This window comes from Cricetulus griseus, chromosome 5 (assembly GCF_003668045.3).
Source record: "Cricetulus griseus strain 17A/GY chromosome 5, alternate assembly CriGri-PICRH-1.0, whole genome shotgun sequence".
Lineage (NCBI taxonomy): Eukaryota > Metazoa > Chordata > Mammalia > Rodentia > Cricetidae > Cricetulus > Cricetulus griseus.
In genome coordinates this window covers 167,826,707-167,832,706 of record NC_048598.1, presented here as the reverse complement: position 1 = coordinate 167,832,706, position 6,000 = coordinate 167,826,707, and the positions used below count along the sequence as shown (strand labels likewise).

At 40.4% G+C, this 6,000-nt stretch overlaps 1 long non-coding RNA gene across 1 annotated transcript; it reads right to left on the bottom strand.

The window, feature by feature from the left end:
* Positions 1 to 653: 653 nt before the first annotated feature.
* Positions 654 to 5,265, bottom strand: LOC118238885. Its single transcript, XR_004770277.1, has 3 exons — positions 4,326 to 5,265; positions 2,499 to 4,247; positions 654 to 1,524 (listed from the first exon to the last, which is right to left on the bottom strand). It is a non-coding gene; the product is annotated as an uncharacterized LOC118238885 (long non-coding RNA).
* Between the last annotated feature and the right edge of the window lie 735 nt (positions 5,266 to 6,000).

Here is a 6,000-nt window from a genome sequence, read left to right as displayed (position 1 = left end):
GCATATTTTGCTGCTAAATCTTCTAAGTCTTTCTGCATGTTTTCTTTCTTTATTAACCTTACTTTAAATACATATCTTCCTGTTCCTTCCTCAGCCTGAAGGAGTTAAGTACACAATTATAGGTAAATATTTTATAAGATCTTCTTTCCAAAAATGTTGTGTTTCGTTTGCATTTAATGTCTGTTTTAACACTTGGTTAGAATTTAATTTCTATCTTTGTTTGTTTGACTGCTTGCCACGGTCCTTGGAAGCATTTTTCCCAATGATCGAAAAATATTGATTTTTTAAAAGTTTTTTCTTTCACACTTGTTACTGATGCAGTATTGTGTAATCTTGGCTGGGGTACAACACTGGAATACAACACACATTTAGCATTTGCTCAGAGAACACCTAAGCTGCTTGATTTTCATTTTTGTAGATAATTTTATTTATCTAGATACCTTTAGATTAATTAATCTTTAATGGTATTCTGGGAACATTTATGGCTATGGATATGTTTTCACCATTTTGACCCAGGATATGGTATAGTGTTCTAATTCATGAATGCTATTGTAGTTCTCTAACTGTGAATAACTTTTCATATTAAATCTTTTATTATTATTATTTCTAAATTTGTTCTCACTTGTTCTTAGAAAAGTGAATTTTCTCTAATTCTTGAGCACTATCCAGCTAAAAATTCTAATCTCTTTATGAATTCCTATGACTCTCTTCTGCTTTATATTTTCCATGGTAGTATCAGAGTATTCTAGTATTTTTAAACCTCATCTTTTCTTCAGAACAGTCACTCCCATGATACTCTTCCAGTTGCATAGCTTAAAATGCTATTTCTATGCTAATGAATTCCAAATTTTCTCTCTAGTCCAGACCTCTCTCACAAACTTCAGACTCACATATCCAACTGCCTGCCCAACAATCCCACTTGGATTTCTAGCTGACAACTCAAATTTAACATATCTGAAATTGAAACGTCTCCCTGAAATGTGTTCCATCCACAACGTTCTCCATCTCAGTGATTGCCAGCTCCCCATTTCTATTGCTCAGATCAAAACTTTTGAGTTGCCTTTGATTCTTCTCCCTGACACGGTTTATCTTTGGTGGATACTGTTGGCTCTGACTTCAAAATACACAGAGAATCTAACCACATTTGGAAAAACTCCAATTCCACCAACTGCCACTCAAGTTCAAGTCAGAACCATTTCTCACCTAGATTGTAACAATGGCCTCTTAACCTGGATCTTTGTTCTCACAAGAAGATGCTCATGGGTGTCACAGACATGGTCTGCTTCCTTTGTCAGTATCAGTGTCATTGCAAAATTGGTGTTTAAGGGCTTAAAGGACTACTCTCTTATTCTAACCACCAAAGCCATTTAGAAGAGGACACTTCACTTGGGATTTAATTCCAACTTTTACTACTTTTTATTGTGCATAGTATAAGGTTGTTTGTTTGTTTTGTTTTGTTTCAACTTCACAGTTGAAAGATGTCCTTCCTTTCCTAGCCCACAATCAATGACGTTATCTTCTTCTCTGAAAAGAACATAAAGTGGTAGATTGATAGACTGTTCAAACTTTGTTGTAGTTCTTTTTCTCCTCCACAATAGTTGCCTCTGTGGTATCTTTCTAGTGCTATAACACAAAATATGGTACTGACTTATTAATGACTTAAACAAAGTGAGTGAGCATGGTCAGATGTATTTACTGAGTCACTTCAGACTTCGAATAAGGGATGCTTTCGAATCTAAAGTCATAGAATTGGGAAGCAAATGCTTCCATGAATAGAAGTTAAATTTCCATGGAGACTACTTTTCATCATCGTGGATATCTTGTTTTCCCATTCTACACTGTATATGATTCCTAGTCCATGGGGAGATGAATACTCTAAGCATAACCACATTTAAACAGGCTCATTATAGGGAAGGAGACTGCTAACTAGTGCTTTGCTCTGAGTTCATATCTGATAGTGAAATCAAAGCATAATCTGTATTCGATAGGGACATCTGAGAACTCTAATATCTTCCAATAAACACTGAGACAAGACCACTGAGTTCCTATTTGCTCACTATCTCACTGCCCTCTGTTTAGAATGAATTTCGTAGCAGAACCAAGCCACTTCAGTCATATTGAGTAAAAAATGTTGCAAGGCCTGGACAGACCAATGATGTGGAGACACTTGGAGAAATAGCAGAAACACTGATGCCTAGAACTGCAAGCTTTCTTTTTGGGGGGTTTCAAGACAGGGTTTCTCTGTGGCTTTGGAGGGTTTCCTAGAACTGGCTCTTGTAGACCAGGCTGGTCTCAAACTCACAGAGATCTGCCAGCTCTTATGTTTTATACCCATCTAGTGCTGGGATTAAAGGTATGTGATATCTCAGGTGCTGAGATCATCTTTGTGTGAGTTGTTTCTCTTTAGGGCTGGATCAATCTTGTGTAGATCTGGGTGGCCTAAGACTCACAGAGATCTGGCTACCTCTAATCTGAGTCCTAGGATCAAATGTTTGTACCTTCTAGCTTCTGGCTGCTGGTGTGTATCATCACTGCTTGATCTCTATAGCTTGAGGATGACTTTGCTTTCTGAATCCTCAGGCAAGCTTTAATAAATCATAAATAATATGTCACCATACACAGCTCCCACTGTTTAAGATGCTCTTGAAGCTACTTGTTTCTGTATCCAATCTTATGTCTCATCCTGTGTGTCTTCTTCAGCAGAAATTGATACTTATAAATAGGATAATAAACAAACATTGTAGTCTTCCTGAAAGACATTCAGCCACTCTTTAGTTTTGAAGGATGAATAGATACAAAGCAGGGTCACGTGCATATAGGCTTCTGATGGATATGAACTGAGTTTGGGAGTAATGAGATACCATTCAACATATCATCTCATAGAAAGAAAGCAATTGAATGATTTGAGAAATGCTGATTTCAGTCGAAAGATTTCCTAAATACCTTGTCTGAATAGAAAGTATTGTAATGATTTTTTTTTAGAAAAACTCTCTGCCTGTTTCTAACTCTATGACTTTTTCACGTCTGGAACCTGAGAGCATTTTCCAAACTAATGACAATGAGCTTTCTTCTAGTTGTGGACACTGCTTGAAGCCAGTTGGGCTTAAAATTTTGTGCCAGACATGAGTAATATAGGCAATGAAGCAATTTGAATTGAGGCAGATGGTGGTTCCTCCCTATGGCCCATTTTAAATAGATCATTGGCAACTTATTAACATGGTACTGGTATTTGCCACTCTAGCATTCACATTGAAATGTGAAAAATGCTTGGCGTGGTGATAGTATCAGTTATACATTATCCAGACACATTGAGGATAGGAAGACATTGAAATCTCAGCTTTCTCCAGCCACAAGGAGAGGCAGCAGTCTAAGGTTTGGTGGAGCCAGGATTGACTTCCAGACTGAGGTAGAGTAAGATCTAGTGACCAGCCTCTTTGCTTTTCTGGTCTTCATCTTGAAGCTTGTACCCCAGTATCAGTCCCTGGGTCTTTTATACAATTTTGCAACAGCTGTGGGTACACAAAGTAAGAAGCGAGAGGAAGACCAAGGGGCATCAAATAACCATAAGCTCAATGACAAATCGTTATTGATGAGGAAATTGCTTAAGCACAGGGTCACAAATAGGCCCTCTGATAGTGGCACCCAGTCTGTCTAACTTGACTCCAGGCCTAAGTAAGAAATGTAAAAGCAGAGCCTTGTCCAGCTGTGCCAAGGCCCAGCTGTAGACAAAAGTGCACCTGCCTTGTCTCTGTAGAGCAGCTGCATGTCAGCTCTAGTCACACCTCATCCTTGCTTATCCTTCACTTTGGACCTCTCAAGCACACACTCAGTAGGAAAGGCTGATAAAGAAAAGAAAGGGGGAAAGCCACCCACATACTCATGTAGTCCTTCCTGCCCACAGCCTACCCTAGAATACCCAGCAACAGTGCTGGAGATCCCCCCTTCATGCAGAACATTTCAAATTGACTCAATAGGTCCCGTGTCACAACTTTTGTATGTCACTTTGACCTCTGAGATTTTCTTCACCTTTCTGGGAAAGCCTTCCTAAGGCGGCTGCCAGTGCATTAAGGAAATCCCCAAATGCACGAATCATCCTTACCCTCTCAGTCTGGGCTCCGGGATCTTTCTCAGCACTCTTTGCAAAGATCTATCAGAACTTCTTTACTTCCTCATTTACATGAATCACATTTTGTTTTCCATCCTTCTGTGATTTGCTTGACATTACGGATTAAATCTTCTAAGAGCACCTAATATAATTAGAGTCATCAACAGCTGCAGAGGAACCAACACTGCAGCTAGAAACAGAATTCGAGTCTAGGATATACCTTTAAGAGAGCCAGGACCTGACAGTGTCTGATGTTCTCCAGCAGACTGAATGAGAGCAAGCCTCATCTACTGAGGCTCTGTCTGGGAAGGTGAAGATATTGAACTGCATTCACTACAGAAGAAACATCCAGCTTTGCTCCTGTAGTGCAGGTCCAACAGAAAATAACCAAGGGCCTAGGGGTCTAAGCAACTGCTATGCTCATTCTGAAATTATATCACAGTTAACAGAATTTTCAATGAAGTAATGACATCAGCATTCCCTCAAAATAAATGTGGCTTGAGATCCAGTAATGACAACATATTACCATGTTCATTCTAATATAGGAGAAACCATACCCAGTAAATGAAGAATATCAATAAGTTCCATAGCCTTTCAACCTGTCTTTACTTTCTTCTGGGGGGGGGCGTTGAGACAGGGTTTCTCTGTGTAGCTTTGGAGCCTACCCTGGCACTCACTCTGGAGACCAAGCAGGCCTCAAACTCACAGAGATCCACCTGCCTCTGCCTCCCAAGAGCTGGGATTAAAGGTGTATGCCACCAATGCCCAGCTTTTACTTTCTTATTATGTCTTCAACAATGATTGGATTTTTACTTAAGTAAATGTCTCTACCAAAGGCTGGGAAAATACTTGAAATTATACATTTGAACAAATACAAATCTACTTAAATACTGCTGGTGTTTCACTGTATCAGTGCATCGATTCCTTCCTTGTTACTTGGGAATTTTGCACTCGCCTTCCACATGGAAGCTTCAGTCTTTTTCTTTCTTCTTCCTTTGCCTTACCTGTCATTCTAGCTTCTCTTTCCAGATTCTGCACCATCTGTCTGAATTTCTTTGTTTTTCTGATTGGCTTTCCTCTTCTCTTTTTTTTTCTTTTTCTAGGTCTTTGTTCCATTGCTCAGTACTTAGAGCAGAGAATCAGTAATATTATGAGGTATGTATCTGTAGGAAAACACAAACACAAAGTAAGAGTTTAACAGTGAGTGACTCAGGATTCTCCAGCCCTGATGTCATGGAAACACACCAACACACAGGAAGTGGAAAGGGAAGAAGGGGAAGGGGGAGGAAGGAAAATAAGAAGACTGAAACAGGGGAGGAATACAGGAGGACAAGAATGGAGATGCCTTGATAGAGGGAGACAGTACAGGTATGGAGAGAGGTCTGACACAGAGGAAATGTTAGGGGATCCACATGGATGTCCCCAACTAAGAATCCAAGCAGTGTTTGAAGCAGAAACAGACACCCACAGCTAAGCACTGAACCATACTCCTGGAATCCAGTTGTGGAGAGGGAGGAGGGATGAACAAAGGAGAAATCTGCAAACAGTTGACCTGACCTAGTGAAAGTATGGAGACCCTAGTCATAAAGCTGGGGAAACAGCATTGGACCAAACCAAGTGCTCTGAATGTGGGTGCCAGCTAGGAGGCCAAGACAGTCTATAGGACCTCTAACAGAGGAGCCAGTCTTTAACCCTAGAGCACAAATGGACATTGGGAGCCATTCCCTGTAGAGGGATACTATTGCAGCCAACATGCAGCAAGAAGGGCCTAGACCTTCTCCCAAATGATATGACAGACTTGAAGATCCCTGGTGGAGGGCCTCAATATCCCTGTGGATGAGTTGGGGATGGGTTGGGGAGGTGGTGGGGAACTTGAAAGGATGGGAAGGCGAGGG